The 23,751-nt window shown below is 45.7% G+C and overlaps 1 protein-coding gene across 1 annotated transcript in view; it reads left to right on the top strand.

Moving 5' to 3' along the window:
• The window catches only part of LOC146788760 (vomeronasal type-2 receptor 26-like), a 365,519-nt gene that overhangs the window by 144,104 nt on the left and 197,664 nt on the right, over positions 1-23,751 (top strand). The gene's annotated exons all lie outside the window — the stretch shown is intronic.

Below are 23,751 nucleotides of genomic sequence, written 5' to 3' on the forward strand. Positions count from 1 at the left end.
AGATTGTATCACGTTTTCCTGAGTTACCTCTCGATATATAGATTCATGTATAAATCATAGGAATTCACAACCATAAAGCTAGATATTAATGCTAATTACTCACTATTAAATAATAAATAATACATAAGATGATTAAAATATCGACCTCAAAGTGATAAAAACCCTTGTAAAATCATTGAAAAGACCAAATAATTGCAGTGACCATCTGATATTCAACTCAATATTACAATATACAAACAAGTATTCAATCCTAACCTAAGATAGTATGCAGATCCTCTGTGACATTGAGCCCCCCCCGGGATTTAGAATCAAGGCGGAGTATATATTTGGTTTCTAATCTGCGAAGCATTGCTTCCCTGTTCCCTCCACGCCTGCTCGCTGGTACAGCATCAATAACATAGAATGATAATACCTTGTTATTGCTATGATGTACCTCCTTGAAATGGCGAGCCACCGGGTAAGTATTGTCCTGGTTCGAAATTGCCCTTAGGTGTTGCAGGATGCGTTTATGCACCTCTAACTCGGTGCTGCCCACATATCTGAGTGCAAAAGGGCATTGGAGCACATAAATAGCAAATTCTGTTTTGCATGTTAACACCTTTTCTATTTTGTGCTTTCTGTCACTGAACCCATCTTTGTAGATTTTGGTGTTAACCCCATGTGTGCAAGCTTTGCATACTTTACATCTGAAAAATCCACCATTGGTTTGCAACCAAGTGGTCTTTTCTATGGTTTCGGGATTCGTGTTAATGAGGCAGTCCCTCATTGAGGGAGCTTGACTAAAAGTGAGGGTAGCCCTGCGTGGAAGTGTTGGGCCTAAGATGGGATCACTTTTAAGAGTAGGCCAATTACGATTAAAGATACGGTATAAATCTCGATGTTGTTTGTTGTAACCCGTTATAATTCTGAACTCATTTCGTGGTTCAGAGATTCCATCAGAGACCAGATTACTGGTGATGGTTTGATCATACTTGTCCAATAAGTCCTGTCTCATCCTTAATCGAGATTTGATTATTGCTTTATCGATCATTGCTTCTGAATAACCACGCTGTAAGAATCTGTTCTTGCTAGATGCCTGGGCTTCTCCTAATTCTACCTCATTGCTGCATACGCTGCGTAGGCGCAGCATCTCCCCAAATGGTATGCTGGCAATCAAATTGTGTGGGTGGGCACTGGCCGCATGCAAGATAGCGTTGCCGGCCGTTTCTTTTCTGAATAATCTGGTTTCAATCGCACCATTTGCAATATACACTTCCGTGTCTAAAAAGGTGACACTCGTTTGACTCATGCTGACTGTAAATTTGAGGTTAAGTCTGTTGATGTTTATGGCTCTGACAAATTCTTCAGCCGAATCCCTATCCCCCTGCCACACTAAAAACAAGTCGTCTATAAAACGATACCAAGCAATAATATTTGTTTTCATCACCTCGCTAAATTCTGTTTTGAGGACCAGTTCCTCCCAAGCTCCCATGTGCAAACATGCGTAGCTTGGGGAGAAACTGGCCCCCATAGCGACTCCCTATAGCTGACGGTATAACAAGTTGTTATACATAAACACATTGTTATTCAAACATATTTTGAGCATTTCCAACAACATAGCAGTGTGATCCTTAAACTGTTCCTCCCGTTTAGATAGATAGTATACTACTGCTGCCATGCCGTCACCATGTAGTATGCTTGTGTACAGTGATGAAACATCCAATGCTAACATCCAAAAGCCTTCCTTCCTGTCTGTCTTAAGTTTGTCTTAAGTTTGTCTTAAGTCTGTCTTAAGTCTGTCTTAAGTTTGTCTTAAGTCTGTCTTAAGTCTGTCTTAAGTCTGTCTTAAGTTTGTCTTAAGACAAACTTAAGACAAAATCCTAACTTCTGTGAATACCAAAAGTAGTAAGTTTAGGATTTTGTCTTAAGTTAGTTCTGTGAATCGGGCCCTCCGTGTATAATGACTAATAAAAGTCCCTAGCAGTCTCTAGTTGTTGCCTCAGGGTCACTTTTGCAGGCATCATTTGCACCCAAGACCAGCAGCTGAGAGTGGCCAAAGGCTCCAGAGGGGATATTTCCAACAAAGCGCCCTCTTCTGGGTTGGTAACAGTTGCATCACCTCGATTCTCTATGCGCGTGCACAGGTATATCTCCAGAGGGTACCAGATATCTTTAGTTGTAGATTTTGCAGGCATCAAGTTCCAATAAGCCGATAGCTGTTCCTGACATTAGGCAGCGTCTTGAAGCCATGTCACCTCCAGCGGCACTGGCTGCCCTTCCCTGTGCTTCGGAACTTGTTGCTTCACAAGAAACAGGAGCATAGGCGTTAGTTTGCACATATCCAAAGGGACATCCTATACATAGCTTGATAATGCAGCCCTCGGCGAGTGGTCCAAAGCAAATCCCGTGATTGCCACAATAGCATCAGAAACCACCTGCCAGAATCTCTACATGCCAGACCAAACCCATGCAAGATGAAGGAAACGAGCACTGGGCACGGGACAATGCACACGACTTGCCTTATCAATCAGGCCCATCTAATGCAGTCTTACAGAAGTTCAGTATAGGTGGTGCAGGAAATTAAAATGCACCCAGACACAGGTGATAGTTAGAGGAGAGGACATGAGATTGAGTTCGGTAATCTACATCTTTGTATAAAGCACTTGAAATGTGGGGGAGTCTTGGGGAAAGAATCGTGCATCAACCTAATTGCCGCCGTGAGCTGGTTGCATGTAAATATGTCTAGCAAGGTCACATCGGTGCCCGGAATGGCCTGCTGTGGTGTGCCAAAGATGCCTTCTGGATATATATCTCCTATGGAAGTTAGCTGCAGAGAATGCAACCTAGAGCGGGTGCTAGCGTTGCTCATGTTTGGTAAGGAGCGGTGACCAATGAGTAGAACCAAGAGAGCAAAAAGGGTTCTTAGTTGGGCTTGCTGAAAGGTAATTCCAGGCCCACACTGTGCATGTCATGGTGCCTATTCACACTAGGGTGGGTCTAGAGGTCAAAGATAGTGCCATATGAAGGAAGTATGGTGCTGCATGATCATGGTCATGCATTGCATGTGCCATGTACTCGATTGAAAAGAGCCAGTAGTGGGCAAGCGTAGCACGAATCCAAGTTAGGATCACCTAGCCCTACCTGCTCAAAGGGAAGCACCAACATTAACCAGGCTATTTATGTGTATTAAATATATATTGCTTAATTATTAAAAATCATTACAATCATGGAGATCAAAAACAGCAGAGTTCTTAAAACAGAGACATCAAACATTTGCAACAGATACATTACAGATATTACCATACCATGCCATACCGGACCATTGAAATCTCATGGAACTTCATAAAAATAGTATTCTGTTCATATCTTAATTATATCAATTCAAATTAATTATTAGTGACAATGTCTCTATATAAGATAATACCTGCCATACCAACAATCAAAGCTGCCCGGTAATGAAAGCGTTGCTGCGCTGTCCGTTCGAACAAGCTATATACAGTGCAAACACATAGCAACATATGAAATACTAATTAGTAACTTAATCTACAAGGCACATTCGTGCCGATTCTTAGTATTGAACTGAGTCCGATTAAAACAACCTACCTGCTCCTATAGTACAGACGACGCATCATCCTGGATCATTTTCTTCTCAACTATTAGGATGAACTTGACAAAATGCACTGTTAGGTTAATGTTATGCCCTAAAAGGCATGCTATCATTTCTTGGTGGCATGTTCTCACTCCTATGTCCTTAAAAGCTGATTTTAACAGCATATGCCTCTCTTGCCTCAATCTAGGGCATATATATACAATATGCAGTAATGTTTCATTGACATAGCCACATAGTCTACAGTGTTTGTTGGATAGCGACCAAATCTTAACATGAGAAGTCTATCCATCACAACTGGTTTAAAATGAGTGGTTAGGTGGTGTTGGACTCAATCTTATTATACGAGTAAATAATCGACCAGGCATACTTTTTATGTGCAATCGCCTCCAGGTCAAATAAAAATGATAACATTTTAGTAGATTGATTTAAAGTTTGTTTTAAAACAATTTTATTTCCATCGAGATGCTCAAATGGTGGGGACTTAAAAGTGTTTAAAATCTCTGCTAAATATAATCTCCAGGTGCTGACTTACTCTTTCTTTTTTAGGTCGAACCTGAGTCAGCGCGCATGCTCTGCCCTGGGGATCTGCTGTAGTAGAGTATGGAAGAGAAGCCCTGCCCACTCTCGGCCCATATTTGTCATTGGCTTCTGTGTTTGTCCTTCGTAAATGCAGGCTTCTGATTAAGTAATCGGTTTGTTAGTCCCTCCTTGGTACCGCCTTTTCTTCATTTGTATCCGCTCATGACTACTGGCCCCTTCACTTGGTTTGTTACACGGTACGTGTTATTTAGTCTTGTAGGCAATATTTTCTTCACTGAGTTTCTCTTGCTGCAAGCATGACTTGCTTTGCTTACCTTCAATGCCCCCGCACCCTTGTTTTCACCTCCTGCTCCATTAGTTCCCCGCCCTCCCTGGCATCATTCCTGCCCTTCTCATCCCTTCACTTTTCCACCCCTAAATTTCTTCCTTCGTTGTTTTAAGGAAAAGCAAAAGTAAGTTCCCAGCGCATTGGTTAACAAAGTGCTGCACCCCTTCTTACCGTGGTCCAGTGGCGGCTGACTCAATGTTTGCACGCAATGATGTGAAAAACCACACTTGCGTGTGCCAAACACTGTGAAATAAGTGAATTTATTGCAGTGCTCACATAACGCGGTTCAAGCAGCGAGCAGAACTTTCTTGTTCGGTTGTTTATTTTGGAAACACAAATGTGTTACATGCCTTCTGCTTTACTCTAAAGTGCGTCCATGTTTCAGGCAAGTGGAACAATGGAGGTTACATTGAGGCAGGCCCTCCCGCCGCCGCGGTAAGGTTTTATTGCACCAGCTGCCGGTTTGCAAGGCTCATAGATACAAGGTTCCACTTTCACTTCTGCTTGCCGCCTCCAAAAGCTTTACACAGTTATGGCTCCTAATGTGGCGGAAACAGAGCATTTAGAGCAGAACAGCACAGAAAAGTAAAATGTGTACTTTCTGCTTGTGGTGTAGCGGTCTAGTCGTCCACGCGCACGGCGTGTGACGTAGGCGGAAGTCCGGCGGTGGCCATTTTAGGCTGATTTTGCACCCGGATTCCGAATGTATCAGAGCACCGCTCTGGCACTCCCGAGAATATATAACAAATAAATAATTCGGCAACATACCTGGTGTAAGGAGCTTCCTTGGTGCACATCACTTACCCCTGAAACCACCAACATTATAATGGCGACAAGGTGGTGAAGTGCCGCCCAGCACCCCACTCGGAACCCACGTGGGAGCTCACAAAACCAAGATTGCCATCCAAGGAACAAGTCACCGGAAGCGTGGCAGAGCAGCGGTAAGTGCGCCACGGCGCCAGCGCCAAGCCACACTTGCTCAGGCTCAGGGATCTAAGTCCACTTCGCCAGTAGCCAGCCTCCCTGCATTCAGAGGTCCCCGGCCAAAATTTCCACGCAGCCCACGGGAGAATAAGGTCCACCGGACAGTCAACCCCAGTAGGGGCGTCCTGACCCTGGCGCAGACAAGCAACAGCCACGCGGAGAGTGGGGATTCCAGCCAGGAGGACGAAAAGCGTCTAAGGGACGCCCAGGGTGCAGAACTCCCAGAAAGCCCGGCCAATACAAGGAAACGCGCCGCTACCGGGGAGAATATGTGTGCTCAGACTTTCTCGTTGACGAACCCGGTGCCGTTCTTGGCAAAAGGGGGAGAACCTGAAATGCCGTGGGAGGACTGGAAACAGTACTTCCTGAATTACCTCTCCGCGCTGGAAGAGGAGGGAGAAGCAGAGTTCTCGAGTGCCTAGCAGAAGAAAATTCTCCTCCATCATTTGGGCCCGGCGGGACAAAGAGTATACCAAAATCTGGTGAAAAAGGAAAGATTAGCAACGGACGTAGACGTGTTCCAGCACACTTTAGAAGACCTTGACGCCCACTATCGCCCGGTAGTCGGCAGAGCGATAGATAGGTACAACTTCTACCACAGGAAGCAAGAAAAGGGGGAATCGGTTGATGAATATGTGGCGGCTCTACAAAAATTAGCCATAACGTGTAAATTTGGAACTTTACAGGAAGAATTGATAAGGGACCAAATCATCATGCACACAGTGAATTCCTCCATACAAGAGAAACTGTGGATCAATGGTGATGCATCTTTGAAAGAAGTAGTGGCATTAGTAAAAAAGGCGGAATTGACCAAGAGGTGCGCGGAAGCAGCCAAGCACGAGAGCAGTCAGGGGCAAGCGGTGTGCAAGGTAGCGGACAGGAAGACGAGTGAAAGTAAACAACCATCAGGACAACAAGGAGCAAGGAACTACAAAAAGTACAATACTAGAACCCCAAGACCACAAGGACAACGGAATTGGAGTAGGGATACCTGCTACAGATGCGGCAGCAGCACCCATGCCGCCAACGACAAGGGATGCCCCGCATTCAGTGCCAAATGCTCGTACTGCGGACTTTTAGGACACTACGAGAAAGTGTGCAGGAGGAAGCCCCCTAGAAGCGAAGAGAAGTATGTGGCACAAGATTGGCACAAGGAGAATGAAGAAGAGGATGAGGAAGATGAAGATGGAATCCTAATAGTGGAAGAGCAGGTCCTAGGCATAGAAGGTACCATCGACAAGAAGCCAAAATGTGAGATGACGATCAGAGGGGTACAGGTGACCATGGTGGCCGATTCGGAATCACCCTACACGATTATCCAGAGAAAAATATGGGAGAAGGAGTTCGTAACAGGAACGAGCTACCAGCTAAGACCCACAGACATCCACCCAGTGATTTTCACTGGAGAGCCTATCCCAATGGTGGGATTTTGCCCGTTGTCATTCGAGTTCAAAGGCAGAGCGTGTGAAGGGTAATTATATGTGGCCGAAAAGGGACCTTTGGTACTAGGCTGGAAGGATCAAGGAGCCCTGGGGATGAAGTTAAACCCAGGAGGACACACGCAAGTCCTGATGACGGAAGAGGGACCCGAATATGCTGCACAGCGATGGAAGGAAGAGCTCACGGAAGTCTTCAGAGACTCCATAGGACGCATGGCAAAGTTCACGCATAGAATCCAGCTGAGAGAGGGGGCACAACCGGTGTCCCACAATGCACGTAACATCCCTTTCCGGACCAGAACTGCGGTACAGGAGGAGTTGCAGAGTCTGGAAGATAATGGAGTGATAGAGGCAATCGACAATGCAGAATGGCTGGCGCCCTTGGTAGTAGCGCAGAAACCAAATGGGAAGGTGAGGTTGTGTGTCGACCTAAGAGAACTTAATAAAAACATCGTGGTGGACAAGTTCCCACTTCCCAGGATCAACGAAATGCTAGCCAAAACCAAGTGAGCAAAATGGTTCTCCACCATCGACCTGACATCAGCTTACCACCAGATTGCCCTGCATCGATCATGCAACCACCTGACATCATTTATCACCCCATTCGGCTGCTACAAATTCTTAAGAATGCCCTTCGGATTGGCCTCTGCGGCCGCAGTATTTCAAAAACTGATGCACTGGTTGTTCCACAAGAAAGAAGGCATCCAATATTTCCAAGGTGACATATTGGTCATGGGAACATCCAGAGCAGACCACAACATGAAGTTAAGGGAGGTACTCACCATATTGATGCAAAATGGACTCACCGCCCAATGGGACAAATGCAAGTTTGGAGTGGACAAAGTCACATATTTGGGGCACGAGATAAGTCAACATGGTATTGAACCGAAAGCATCCAATGTCACAGCGATCAGAGACGCCCCTACACCCTAGAACAGAGAAGACATTAGGACTTTCTTGGGGATTGCAGAGTTTTATAGTAAATTCGTGCCACACTTTGCATCCAAGACCCATAACATGCGATTTCTACTGAAAGACAAATCTATATTCCAGTGGATGGAAAGGGAACAACAGGAGTTCGAGCATATGAAACGCAACATCAGTGAAGCAGTGCCTATACATGGGTTCAACCCGGAAGCGCAGACCATACTAACCACGGATGCTAGCGATCGAGGATTAGGGGCAGTGCTCACGCAACAATCCACGGATGGAGTAATCACCACGATCAGCTTCGCCTCCAGAGCATTGGCCCCCAACGAACAAAAATTTAGTGTCATTGAGAAGGAGATGCTAGCAGCAGTGTGGGCAAGGGAGAGATTCCGGCAGTTCCTGTGGGGAGGAAAGTTCCTTCTGCGTACAGACCACAAACCCTTGGTGAAAGTCCTTACATCAAGTGGGCATGAACATGCTACCCCACGGATTGCCAAAATGACACTGAGGCTATTAAACTACGTGTATGACGTGGAGTACCTACCAGGACACAAGAACAAGGTAGCGGACTTCTTGAGTAGGGCTGCATACAAAGAATGTGCGGCGGACCAAGAAGAAGGAGGATGGGAGGAGTACGCAGTTGCCCTCACAGGGGACCCAGAAAAAGCTATAAGCGCCCAGGAATGGGAAAGCGAATACGACAATGACATGAAACTAAGGGCAGTAAAAGCATATGTGATGAACGGATGGCCGGACAAGAGATTGTTGGAGGAAGAATTGAAACAATACTGGGAAATCCGAGAAGAGCTGTCCATAGGGGACAAACCCTGGTTCTTGTTACGGGGTACCAAAGTCATCCCTCCTTACTCCCTGAGAAATCACATAGCATCCATCACACACGAAGGACACTTGGGGATTGTAAAAACAAAATGGAGAGCAAAAGAAGACTACTGGTGGCCCGGGATGGACGTGATGATAGAGAGGTATGTGAGGGCGTGCGAGCAGTGCTGCAATGCGGACAAGACACAGAAATTATTACGCCCGCCCCTAGGAAAATACGAGTGTCCGGAAAACCCATGGGAAGAGATTTCAATAGACATCCTGGGACCCATACAAGACACACAAGGCACTCAGAAATACATCACGGTGGTCATAGATCGGTACTCCAAGTGGCTGGAGATCGACGTGGCTGAAAACACAGAAACGGAAACAATACTGGCCTTCTTAACAGACATCTTTATAAGAGAAGGGATCCCCAAAGGAATTTTGAATGACAATGGCCCGCAATTTTCATCATCTAAATGGGAAGCCTTCATGGAAAGGAATGGCATTGCTTTGAAACATACACCAATATATCACCCGGCAGGAAATGGATTAGCGGAGAGATTTAACCGGGAGATCATGGATTCTGTCCAGGCGGCGATCAGCCAAGGCATGAACTGGGAGAAGGAACTGAAAAGATTGATGTGGGCTTATCGGATAACACCTACTACCACAGGATACAGTCCATTCAGAATACTGAGAGGAAGAGAACCTTTCACGAAGGACAATGTTGCATGGAAATGTCTCACGGTGCAAAGCCACTGGTCTCCTGCAGTGGTGCTCAAGAACTTAGAGAGAGCTCAGGCAGTGTACACAGAGCACTACGACGCCAAACATAACACCAAAGAGGTCACATTAGAGAAGGGCGAATGGGTGAGAATCAAGCTGCCAACACAGAAGAAGAAAGGAGATAGTAAATTCACACCCCCGCTTCAAGTGATGGGACCATATTCCTGGTCAGCGCTCCTCTGCGACGGGAAAATATGGTCTCAAGATCGCATGGCAAGATGTAACTCAGCAGGTTTGAGTAACACCATAGAGGAGAAAGCTAACACCTCACCGAGGAGAGGAGGTAACCCGGAGAGTCCCAAGGAGGAGGAGAGCAGTCCACCACCGAGAACATCGCAAGGGGAGAGAGAGGAGATGAGAGAACAGGCGTTCAGCACTCAAGAGGGAACAGATCTGGAAAGTAGAAGGGAGGCAGGACGCATGGACGGTGGGGAAGCACCCAAGCAGGGACAGACTGATTCCAGTCCGAGCACTGGAGGTCTCAGTGGTCGTTCACGGTGTGGCAGAAGAGTCAATCTGCCCAGGAGGTTTGGAGAGTTTGTTATGGACAGCAAGTAAGACTGTATATTTTCTTTGGGTTGTTGTAAAAGGGGAGAGATGTGGTGTAGCGGTCTAGTCGTCCACGCGCACGGCGTGTGATGTAGGCGGAAGTCCGGCGGCGGCCATTTTAGGCTGATTTGGCGCCCGGATTCCGAATGTATCAGAGCACTGCTCCGGCGCTCCCGAGAATATATAATAAATAAATAAGTCGGCAACATACCTGGTGTAAAGAGCTTCCTTGGTGCACATCAATTACCCCTGAAACCACCAACATTATACTGATGCAAATTGAATCACTTGAAATGTAATTGAGTCTCGCGTACCCATGCTAGACATCAGTTTGCGCCAGCAAAAGCCTAGGCAACAGAAGAGTGTAAACAAAATAGAACAAAACAGTGCATTGAATAATGGTGTACACAAAAAATGTGTAACAACAATACGATCGTGCACAAATGTGTGGTAAGTCAAGGGAATTTATACCGCTTTCTTCAAGCGGGGGCTGAGCTCACCTCTCAATCAATAGCTATTCTGGTGTGCAGCTGTTAGTGCGCACGATTTATCAATCTATTTTGCATATATACACTTATTTGACATAAATTAGCTTTTACAAATACAGAAACAGTATCTGCACATGTAAACACAGCGCGGGGTATGATGTCACACCCGCTCCCACTCTACATTGTCAGCAGAAGAGGTCTCGCCTGGGAGAACAGGGGCAAAGAAACACATGAACCGCAAATATCTGGATTTTCTCTCTAGTAACTGGTCACAGACCGAGAAAACGCTCAAACATTAGACAAGTATGCATATCATGATATTATTACACTCACAGTGTGCATATCATAATACTACTACACTCACACTATTGATAACAATAACATTCTTTTTTATTATTGTCAGCAATGTTGGTATTATTAGTACTACTGCTTTTAGTGCAATTGATATGGGTGATATTAACAACAATGAGGATGTGGCCTAACGGATAGAGCAGTCGACATTGCAGCTGGGGACCGGGTTTGAGTCTTGGCAGGGATACTCAACATCCTGTGATTCTTGGCAAATTATGTAACTCCCTGTGCCTAGAAATGAATGTGTCCCTCTGTAACGCAACTGGTGCTCATGTAAAGTGCTCTGATATCTTCGGGTCGAGCTCATGCTGCATAAAATTCAAATACATAATAATAACTTCATATGAGACGCTGAACGATCTTTGGGCGCCTAGATAACACATACTGTTACCAGCACAGTCGGGCTCCTGCCCTCAGCCTGTTTGAAATGCTGCATCTGCCTAGATAACACATACTGTTACCAGCAGTCGGGCTCCTGCCCCCAGCCTGGTTGAAATGCTGCATCTGCCTAGATAACACATACTGTTACCAGCACGGTCGGGCTCCTGCCCTCAGCCTGGTTGAAATGCTGCATCTGCCTAGATAACACATACTGTTACCAGCACGGTCGGGCTCCTGCTCTCAGCCTGGTTGAAATGCTGCATCTGCCTAGATAACACATACTGTTACCAGCAGTCGGGCTCCTGCCCCCAGCCTGGTTGAAATGCTGCATGCCTAGATAACACATACTGTTACCAGCACGGTCGGGCTCCTGCCCTCAGCCTGGTTGAAATGCTGCATCTGCCTAGATAACACATACTGTTACCAGCACAGTCGGGCTCCTGCCCTCAGCATGGTTGAAATGCTGCATCTGCCTTGCCGAGGCTGCCAGCAGCTGGTTCCCATGCCAGCACCGAGGTGGTTGTGTTCTCTCTGAGGCCTAGGACTTGTGGGAACCCTGTCTAGATAGTTCTACATAACTAGGTGTGGAGTGCTTAAAAGCGACACGTGATAAGAACCTTACATTTAGGCTGCACATTGTAAACAAGAGAGGACCCTGGAACTGCTCTGGAGCTTTAAATTATCTAAAGCTGGGGGTGGAGGCACATGGGTGCCATCGATCCCGTAGCCTTACACGAATGGTCTGTGCCTACATTAGGAGGAGCTTCAGTATTAGAGAGCATTATTTTCTCCAGATCTCTGGACTACCCACACTGACATGTTTTCAACTGTCCCGGAAGCAGTTACAGGTGATGATCTTGAAACACTTTCATAGACCCTTGAACAAGAACCTGTGGAGCGCCATCATGGTCCCTGAGCACCTAGGGTGTGCCACAGATAGGAGTGTAAAATAATTAAAATTCCCTGGGTGATCTCTTGTCTTTAATGCAGAGGTGCAGTGGTTCTGGGCCCAGCGTTGTGCTTAATTTGTCCGCCCGTCAACACTCGGCAATAGAACTGTGTGTGAAACAAGACCAGCGAGAGCAGCAGTCAGTTCCCGTTGACGAGAGCCAGCCTCTGCCCTGGAGACTGGCACTCCCCATCGCAAATCCCGCTCCTCCTGATAACAGTGCTCCTTTTTTAGTACAGCCCTGCCAATCTGATGCCAGCTGTGCCTCGCCTGCCCTCCCCCAAACTCCACCGAATCTACACTGCTCTGGAGGGCCGAGGTATCCTACTGTTTATTTACTGCTGTGGAAAGCAACGTCCGAGGAAGTGCACTGAGGTTTAAAATCTGTACTTTTTCTGAAACCTCTCTTATGACATACTATCCTGGTCGAGTGCAGCAGCCTATTAAATGAATCTTAGCCTAATAATGTCACTTTCCTTGCGTTCATGCACTCTCATCATTACTGTACGTTCATGTATTATTAGGTCAAGCTTTGATGACCTGTTATATCTCTTCTGAGGGGTTTGGCACAACCACCAATTGCCATTAGATGTTATCTGGGTCATTTACAAATGCTGGCTTGTTATTGGTGCATTTCCTTAAATGTCCCTCCTTTGTGGGCTTAGCTCCCTCTCTGGCAATTTCACTAAGAGATTGTCTTGTTTGGCCATCACACTGTACAGCGTGTGATGGCCTCTCCACTCCCTCACGTATGATTTATTTTTTAAGTCGAGCATGAGCCAGCGCGCATCCGCTGCTCTGCGAGGCTTCTTGTAAGTACTTTAAACTACTCCGTGTGCATCTGACTCCTCCCACACATAGGATTGGATTTTGCGTGTGTCTTTCAATAATGAAAGCATGCAAATGGCTAAAGGCAAGTACATGTACCACCTTCTTTTTTAAAGTTCACTCCCACTGCGTTTTGCTCTTGGGAGCGAGCAGCGGTGAGCAGGCCATCCAAAGGCACAGATTACCTCTCCATGCCCCGTGTCCAGCATGGCACCACGCCCCCTCTGTCAAGCCCGGTCACGTCCCGCACAGGGGTCAAGCTGGGCGGGATCTTAAAGGAAGTGGCCCTTAGGGGACACCCGGGATACTTACTACCACCTGCTATGCATTCCCAAGAATGAAGAGTCAGTCAGACAGTAGAGAATACAAACTTACATCTTTATTAGCAATACTCTGCAGAGGAGTCCATCATGACCTGCACCCTAGGATGTCTTTTGAGGGACTGGCCCCCCAACAGTCTACAGTGGATAATCATTCCTCCTGTGAACTCCCCAACCACACCCACAATGGAAAACTACGGGCCTGGGCCGAACATGAACAAAGAGGCTCAGTAGGATGAGCTAACACCCGCCAGATGGGTACATGTTATCGGGGCTTCAATGCCACGGTGCTGGGTCTCAGCATCTCCTAACGTGGGAGTAGAAACTACACATTTGGATAAGTGTGCGAGGGCAAAATGGCCCATTCATTAGTAAGTCAGAAAAACAGCCTTGAGCAGAATTGAAAATAATAACAAAATGAAGTTTTGCTGAGGCAAGCAATATGAGCAGTGAGGCCCAACTTGGGCACAGTCTAAGAAGCCTAATAGGGATTACGAAATGGAAAATGGAGTTAACTGAAGCCTGCACATTACGGGGATAACTCAGTGGGATGCATAAAGTGAATACAAATTGCGTCTATTTAGCCACACACTACTAACCTAATATAGCATGAAACTAGTGTGTTGCAGGGATGGGAATGTCAAGCCTAACAGACTCTGTTTTTAGCAGATGTGGCTAAATGCTTTATTTGGCTATCCGGTAGGGTCTTTACAAGTCTATGGGGGGCAAATGCATAGGTACTCATGTGACAATCATTTAACATTGGAAAAGAAAGAAACACACTTAATATGAAAATAAAACTAATACTCAAAGATGCCCTCATCTATAAGCATCGGATCCTAGACACCCTGCATCATCATAGTAGAGACTTTATTACCACACCCTGAGAACCTAGGAGTAGGGTTGAGCTTGGTCACGCAGTAAGTGCAACATGCTGGAAGGCACTTAATACATAAGCAACATGTAAAGATGACACCTGCGATAGCTAGTAGTACAATTAGTATCTTCCAACCCCATGATGTCATTAGACCCCAGAGCCACCCTGAGAGGGACCATGAACCGTTATCTTGGTGAATTTCTGAAGCAAGTCGGTGTAATTTCTGTATTGCAGAGTATACTGTAGGGGCGCTATCAGGAATGTATACGCAGCAACTGCTGCCAATGACACGAAAGGCTCCACCCCTATCAGCCGGAATGAAATCTATAGCCATCTGATTTTGAAGAGCAACAAGTCTCGTAGCATGAAGTTCGACTGTTATATTGGTCAGTATACCTGCAGTAGTAATAATGACTCCCTGGCAAGGCGACAAATATTACGGCTATTGAACTTGGGATCCCAGAATGGCAGAATTCCTTTCATTATGTCATTGAATTGCTGTAAAGAGGTATCTGTCTGATTAATATTGTCTGTATTGTCTACTCTCTTAAATCGGGGCTAGGACACTACTACGCTGTAGGCGATGAGTCTTGTGATAGTAGGGAGGGGCTATATAGACTGGGGGAAGGAGTTAGGAAAGGTAGCACCTTCCAAACCATCCCTCAGGGAGCCATACATAACCACGAGCACCACAAACAAAATAAACATTAGGTGGTGGAATCAAGGGTGGACATTTGGGCATCCTCAATATGGAAGTGGTGCATTTACTGCCCCCCCACCTCTATGTCGCTTGAACACAAAAAGAAGCCAGTACACCTACCACTGCCAGGGGTATGGGCTTATCTTTGATGACATTGCGTGTTTGGAAGGATTGGTAATATTCTGATGCATTGAATTGCGAAAACCTACCTCTATCCATCTGTGTTCTGTTTGCCTTTTTACCTTGATCTGCGGCTATGAGGCAAGAATTTAAGAACACTCGATCAAACCATCCATCTCCTGGGGAAACACCAGGTGGGGACCTATGATTGAAATACACATTCATTGTCAAAGAACGGTAACCAGTGTTTTTTTTGTCCAAGGAGTCAACTTGGGAGAATGAGCGGATCAAACTAAGTAAGTTGAACCACCCCTCACAACTATTAACATAGGATAAGGGCATAGGCAGCAAGCTCTCACTTTGATGCGTGACAGAAGGTAGCAACCCACACACCCAAAATGTCTTTGAATTATAAACAGCAAGCGTTTGGTGCAACGTCTGAATAAAAACATTATCCTTATAGGACTTCCGGTGTTCCTCTTTGTGAGGTGATAAGGTACCAAAAATATGCTCAGGAGGAGTTTGCGTGGTTTTTATCCAAGCATGCACAGGATATTTCTCTTCTAAGAAGAACAGCACCCCAAATACAAATAGCAGAGAAAGCAAAATTATTACAACAAACACTATTTTACTCTTAGTGGACTAAGAGAACCAAACAGGCCCATCTGAAGTGGGACACGGAGCCGCAAATGGCTGCTCCTCATCAGTGATAGGACGACCAAAGGGATACATTTAGAAAACTTCATGGGCAACTTATATGTGTCATAAGGGAAAATAAATATTCACCGGCTAGGGCCACTATTGCAACAACAGTACCAGGGGGGCAAATGTCACCCAGCTTCCATTTAGAGCCTAGCCGGTAGGCTCCTATTGTTCATCAATGACGGTGCTATGAAGCACTACTACAGGGGAGCTGCGCAATCGCAGCCCTTGCTGAAAAAACAAATCCTCTTCTTTCAGGATAGGGCACCCTCCCTCATGGGCAAGTGCCCTCAACTATCCTGTCCAGCATCCAGGGCAGTGCACCAGTGTTGTTCACTCTAGTCTAATACAGGTACCTTAGGCACAGCACCTGCGCCCTAAGCTCAAGTCCTTCCCTAACTCCTAGACTGTTCGGCTGGTGCACCGTCCTTCTTTCAGGGCCTCAGATTATATTTTGTTACTTCAGTCACTGCTTCATCAACAAAAAGGGCAGAATCTCAGGATCAGGTGAGCATCAAGACTCAGAGTCGGGTATATTGGAAACAGAGTTATCCGAGGCTGCCCTTATCTCTGGGGAATCACCTCAGATAGGGCTGCGTCATTCTCTTTGTCTGTCCGCGCCCACCTCAATCGGGCATCAGAGAAGGGAATGAAGCATGGCACCTTCTCACATTCCTGATCAGCGATGTCGTCGTTGACCCAACGGTTATACGGGAGCGGGAGGGGCACTCACTTCACATGAGATTCATGTATCCAGTGTTTTCTGACGTCTAAATTTACAGCTGTACAAGTGATGAGAAGAACGATGACAGTCCCCTTCCACCTCAGCTCCAAACAGCTTTTTCAATGAAATTGTTTAATTATTACATAATCTCCGGGCTGTATTCGGTGCCCGGGCCCCTCTGGTACTGGCTGCAATGCGGCATTTATCTGTTGGTGAAGAGAACGAAGATCTTTAGACAATTCATACAAATAGTCTACAAACAGGGGGTACTCTATCTCAGAAAAGCACGTTGGTCTTGGGACGCCCCAGACATTAGCAGGGCGTCCAAAGACCACTTCATAGTGGGACAACCCTGTCCTAGAATGCACAGTCACTCTGGTAGATAGTAAGGCCTGGCAATCGCAAACCAGTGCTTTCTTGAATCTTTAGTAGTTTCAGTTTGAGAGTACCATTGTAATTTTCAACCAGGCCTGTTGACTGAGGGTGGTTCGCTGCATAAAAGTTCTGCTTAATATGCAAGCCGTTGCACACCAATTCAATGACCTTTGAATGGAAGTGACTTCCTTTGTCACTCCAAATCACGCGTGGCAATCCATAGCGCGGGAAAAACTCTTTTAAAAGTGCCTTCGCCGTCGCCATAGCTGTATTCTCGTTAGTGGGGTAAGCCTCAATCCATTTACTGAATGCGCAAATCACTGCCAGCACATACTTCAAGTTATTCACTGATTCCATTTTGATGAAATCCATCTGGTAAACCTTGAAATTTATGAAAGGCGGTACAAAGTTACCAGTGGGTGTAGGAGTGGCTTTTCCAGGATTATGATTTAAACAAATGATACAATGCTTCAGTAGGTGTGCGGCTGCCTTAGCGATATTATCATTCTGCCATACTGGGTCTAGTAGCTTGCATATTACTTTGGCACAGATATGCGCTGGGCCATGAGCTATGGTAACAACAGGGAGCACGTAGGAATTAGGCAGTAACCATAGCTGTTTCCCAGACAAGTCAGTCCAACACCCATCCTCGTCCAAATAACCCGTTCTCTCCTCCCACATTGCCAATTCATCTAGAGTCGCCTCACCCTGGATTTCCCTGATATTTTCCAATGTGTCCCCGAGCATTCCCTTGTCTGGGACCCACCTAGAGGGACCTGCAACAAACATCTTGTTCATCTTTGATCGAGCTGTCTCCTTAGCTGTCTGGTCTGCGAATGCATTTCCCCTCCCCACATAATCTGTGAAGGCTTTATGAGCGCTACATTTTACTATTGCTAACTAATCAGTAAGTGTGAATGTGGACAGCAATCGGTGTATAAATGGGATGTTCTGTATTCGCATTCCGTGTGAAGTTAAGAACCCTCTCTCCGCCCAGAGGTGCCCAAATTATGGGCCACCCCAAATGCGTACTGGCTGTTGGTGTAGATATTAACAGCCAGTCCCTCACTCAACTCACAAGCCCTCAGAAGGGCAACCAACTCTGCAGCTTGGGCCGATTGATGTGGGATACGGGATGCCTCAATTACAGTGTGTTACATTGTGATTGCATAGGCTGGAGTGGTGGTGCAATCTGGTAGCCATCAACATATAATTCCCCTTGGGTGTCAGATAAAGCAACATCAGTCAGGTCAATTATGGACATCATTGCCCTTTTCTTCTGAAGGGAGGGGTAGTTACATGGCTCGGTTCAGAGTGGCACATCTTACGATGATAATGTGCGGAGCAAACAAGGTCAGCTCATATCCAGTCAGACGTGCACTAGTAAGGTGCTGTGTCTTTGTCTTGTTCAAAAGCATATCCACAGCGTGAGGTACCATTACTGTGAGATCAGTATCAAGGACGAGCCCTGCCGATTGTCTGATAGAAACTGACGCAGCAGCTCTCAGACAGCTCAGGAGAGTCTGGCAACGTTATCGAGCATGGCAGAGAAGTAGGAGCAGAGTCTCTGCTTACCACCGAAACCCTGTGTTAGAACAGAAAGCGCGCAATTGTCCGCCTCATGCATGCAGAGCACAAAAGGCTTCTGATAATCGGGAGTACCAAGTACAGGAGCAGAGCAAAGCGCAACCTTTAATTGCTCGAAAGCTTCATGGCATGAAGATGTCCAAGGCAGGGGTTCATGCACACCTTTGGTGGTCAGGTAAAGAAGGGGTTTTGTTAGTAGGGAATAGATAGGGATCCAATGCCGACAATACAAAGTTATCCCAATGAACGCGCGTACCTCGCGTTGGGTCTTATGGACAGGCATATTAGTAATAGCAGCTATGCGTTCAGGTGTTAGTCTGTGACGCTTCAACAGTAGGTGACCTAAGTAGGTGACCTCCTGTCAACAATATTGAAATTTCAAAAGTGACTCTTTGTGTCCATGATGAGCCAAATGCAACAATAATTTAACTGTGGCTTCTTTGCAACCATCCTCAGTGTCCGAAGCCACAAGGAGGTCGTCAACGTACTGCAACAGCACATTACGAGGGGGAAGCTCCAAAGAATCTATTTGAGCTTTCAAAGCTTGACTCTAAATACTAGGACTTTATGTATAGACTTGTGGAGCACAGCAGAATCAAAAGCTCTGACCGGCTATTGCAAACCCAAACAGATATCTGCTATCCATATGGATGGGTATGCTGAAGAAAGCATTCTTTAAGTCCATGACAGAAAAGAGTTGTGCAGATGGGGGAATCATTGTCAGGATTGTGATAATGTCTGGGACCACAGGGTACTGGGGAACCACAATCTTATTTAACTCTCTCAGGTCGAGTCCAAGGGTGTCTTTTTAAGAATAGGAAGAATAGGGCTAATGCACACATTCGCTACTGTCTCCTCAACCACACCAGACTTAAGCAAATCCTGAATTATTTGTAATATGGACATTTCTCCTGCCTGCGAGATCTTGTACTTGGGAATGTGTGGCAATTTGGCATTATCCTTTATCTGAATGGAGACCAGTGGGTTCTGAAGCAACCCCGCATCTGTGTTCCCTGTAGCCCACAATGTGGTTGGCACATCTTTGAACTCTGCAGGGAGGGGAACATCTTTTGCAAAGCATGCTTTGCACGGGCCACCTGTGATCCAATAGCCATGTATACACCATCAGGAGAACAAAATATTGTCACATGTAACCTTTTTAACAAATCCAGTCCCAGCAAATACTCCTCACAATTGGACATCAATAAAAATGGTGAATCAACCGCGAAGGGACCAACAGTCAAGGCAAGAGGTTTGGAAATGGGGCTAACAACCGGCATACCTGAAACATCCACCTAAACATATTTGCAGACAGAGTTGCCCCCGGGACCAGTGAACGGGAAACACAGCTATTCATAGCCCCTTTATCAACTTACCCCATTGATTTTCTCCATTTTTAACACCGGTCATTTCCCGGCTTCCTGGAAAATAGCCTCCATTCTCCCTTTGCTCAAAAAACCTAACTTAGACCCAAAAGACCCGCGCAATTATAGACCCATCTTTCATCTCCCAACCCCGGGTAAGATGATTGAAAGGGCTATGAATGGTCAACTTAGGTTGTTCCTTCAGACCAACTCACTTTTAGACACCACGCAGTTTGGATTTCGTGCTGAACATAGCACTGAATTGGCATTAATAAAATCCACGGACAAGATTAGGGAGGCTCTAGATCAGGGCGGCGCTGCCATACTTATCATGCTGGATCTCTCGGCCGCATTTGATACGGTCCATCCCGAAATCTTGATGGACCGTCTATCAGTGGTCGGGGTCCAAGGCAAGGCTTAGGACCTCCTGAAATCGTTCCTAGCTAATAGAATACAAGCTGTGGACCTCGGTAGAGACAGTTCTATGCCTTTCTCTCTCCCATGTGGAATCCCACAGGGGTCTTCGCTCAGCCCGACATTATTTAATATATATGTCGCTCCGCTGGCAACCTTGATTAAATCTTTTGGATTCCAGTTGACCTCTTACGCCTGTGGTAAATTTAAATTACCTAGACTTAATTTATGCGGTAAAATTCAATAAGAATAACTCAGTAAAAATAAGAGGCAGAATCCGTGGTATTTGAGGTTATAAAAGGGAATTTATTCCTTACAAAGGAATGATGGTTCGAACCAGGCAATCGAGTTCCGTCACCACGAAGGTTCAGGAAGGGATCAGCAATACATTATTGACAGGTTATCATATTTATAAGAAAATGCATTACAGTAAAGACAGATGCAGGAGGCGTAACAGCTGATAAGAATACACATACGTAATGAAAAAGGTGTTACAATAGGCGTGCATAAAGGCGTATACTAGAAAACGTCATTATGATGATGACACAAGTGGGGGGATCCATAAGAGAATCCTGCAAAGTCAGCAAAAATACATGGCAGAGATGCGCGCGCAGCCGCATGACGTGTGATTGACGTGTAACTAGAGGGTGAAGGGAACTTGACATTTAGCCCTACATGAGGAGACAGAAGTCTGGGGTGTCAGGACAACCTAGTCCTAAATCATATCTAATATCTTGTGTTTAAGGAACTATATTATCTGGAAGGAAAGGTCTACTCGGACAGATCCTATTCTATACTGACTGCTAGTGCGTGTACAAGCGTCTAAGTGTCTACATGAGATGTGAGGGGGCATGGGCCTACCATGGTAACGAAAGTCATGAATTACTTGCACGGAGACAGTAAGGCCGGGCCCTTTGCTCTGCAGCTGGAGGGATGTTTACCTAAGCTACTAGACAGGAATGCATTTCTTGAAGAGCGGAGCAGATAACTTGAAGGCTGAATACAGTTTTGGCAGGCAACAGGCCGGGTTGGGCACCGTTAGCCGCGCAGGAAGTAAGACAAAGGTCATTGATACAGATGCAGGTCCAGGCTGGAGCATTCAGAGGCAGAAGCAGAAAAAGCTCGATGGCAGAATTCAGGGCCTACCTTGCCAGAGCTGGAAAACGTGAAAAGTATACCATATAAAGACGGTGGCAAGGCATACTTAGGAACGGAATATCTGACCCATTCATGGCAGATCTGAAAGAGGACATATTAACGTTGGACACAATTGTATTTGCGTCTTCATAGCTTGAAGTGGAGGGAACATACATGTACTTGAAGCATGTACATGGAGCCGTTGGGGTCTAGATAGGGGACACAATTGATCATAAAAATTCATATTTCCTCATTCCCTCCTTGTCCCCTACGGACCCTTCATGAAATATCGATCTTCAGGAATCCATCAATCTGTTCATATAACATCATTTGCTCTTCTTTCTTCTTCTGGGATTTTGAATGAAAACTTGAACGTGGAATACATGATGTGGCACACAGGCCGCAAATCGCTGGTCCACATTGTAGACACAGGCAACAACTGAATACTATTAGAAGGCCAATACCTAGGAAGGATAGGACTTTCCATCCCCAGGCTGACAACACGCTCCAGAACCAACCGGACCATGTCCAGGTGCCTGGATTCTGATGTATCTGGTTTGCAATCTTGTGAAGACGAGTTATGGCTTTATATACGGATGGCGCGTTTTCTGGGATGAAAACACAGCAACTTGATCCGATGACTCTACAGGCTCCGCCCCTATCGGCTAGGATGACGTCAAGGACAAGACGATTTTGGAGAACAACAATCCGCATTGCAGACTGCTCCTCTGTTAAGTTGCCTAGGGCGGAAGTAGTTTCATTCACTACTGCTTAAAGGGTTCTGGTTAATCTACGTATCAGTTTACTATTTGAGACCACACCTATGTAAGGAAAGAGACCTTTATTGAAGTCTGTATATTGTTCCCATGCTGTTTCAGTGTAGTCAACAATCGGGATATCTCTCTGGGGTCTATGGTGTACTAGATTGGTATTTCTATGATAATCAGGAGGGGCTAGGAAAACAGGTGGCAGAAGGAATGCAATGTAACAGGTACCATCCCAATCTAGGGGTAGGCGTATATATGCGGTATGACCACATATGAAGTAGGAATGACGGGAAGCTCTAAATGTAGACTTGCCTTTATCACTGAATTCGATCACAGTAGTACATTTACTATGACCCAGGTGTACTGAACCATTTTTTCTTACACAGAATTCACCTTTGACTGGTAATACTGACATGGCAGGCAAGACTAGTACAGCTTCAGATTCAACATTCAGAATCATGAGGTTAAGTGTAAAATTACCTAATCCATATACTTCATTTTCTAGGTCAGTTCCTGTTCTTTTGGGAAGTCCCTCCTTGTTAGGATAACATGCTTTAAGCAAAACTAAGTTCAGGTTTCCCCTTACCCAGTTGCTCTGGTAAACTACAGTGTTTGAATCTAAAGAGTTAATCAAACTAAACCATGCTCCACAGGAACCATTGTGTGTGAACGGGTACGGAAAGAGAGGCAGAACTCCTTTGTATTTATGATAGGGAGGAAGTCGGCCACATATCCAACAATTTGTAACATTGCTGGTCTGATGGAAATGATGTAACATACTAATGAATGTGTTGTTGCGCAGCGCAAATCTATAGGACAATTCATGTGGAGGTAGTTCACTAAAAGAATGTTCGGCAGTAACATTGTAAGCAGAATAAGCACGCTTGAAAATAGGATAGTACGTGTGCAACAGTATACTTGCAGCAATAATAAAAAGACTTAGAAAAAACATAATCAACAATGTCACTATACAGTGACTATGAAGTGATTTACAGTATGCATGTTTCTTGAGCTGTTTCTGTCTATTTCTCTCTCTAATTCGGTCTGGAGGATACATGTCAAAGACTTAATTCAACCGATTCACCTTGGAGAGGACTTAAACAATCGAATTGTCTGACTTGCTAGACCTTAGTTTCAGTTTATAGTCTTGAGATTCGGTCTTTTCAACCAGGGGAAGTTTTGAATCAGTCTCTGGAAGGGGGCAGGGCTGAGAGTTCAGATTGGATGGTAGTCCATGAAATTTCTTGATATGACTCGAGTGTAACCAACCCTTGCGACCCTCGACCTTCACTGCTGTCCTCGTCGTTAGAAGAACCAGCTTTGGTTGTTGCCAGCGAGGCTCCAACGGGCTCCTCCTGTCGAAGTTTCGTACGAAAACCAGGTCTCCAGGAACCACTTCATGGGGCTTTACCTCGGTGTTGTTGGGAAAGGCTGCAGCTACCTGTGAACGGCAAGATTGTAGTGCAGACATCAAGGAAGCAAGGTAATCTGTCAGCATATTACAATCAACATCAGTGATTTTACGAGGTATAGGCATCCCCCACATATTTGGTGGCCTACCGAAGACCACCTCGTACGGGGATAGCCCTGTGCGAGAATGTGCTACCATTCTCATGTAAAATAGTGCAACTGGTAAGGCTACTATCCAGTCGACACCTTTCTCTCTACAGATTTTAGAAAGTCGTATTTTCAGGGTC

This window comes from Triturus cristatus, chromosome 10 (assembly GCF_964204655.1).
Source record: "Triturus cristatus chromosome 10, aTriCri1.1, whole genome shotgun sequence".
Classification (NCBI taxonomy): Eukaryota; Metazoa; Chordata; class Amphibia; order Caudata; family Salamandridae; genus Triturus; species Triturus cristatus.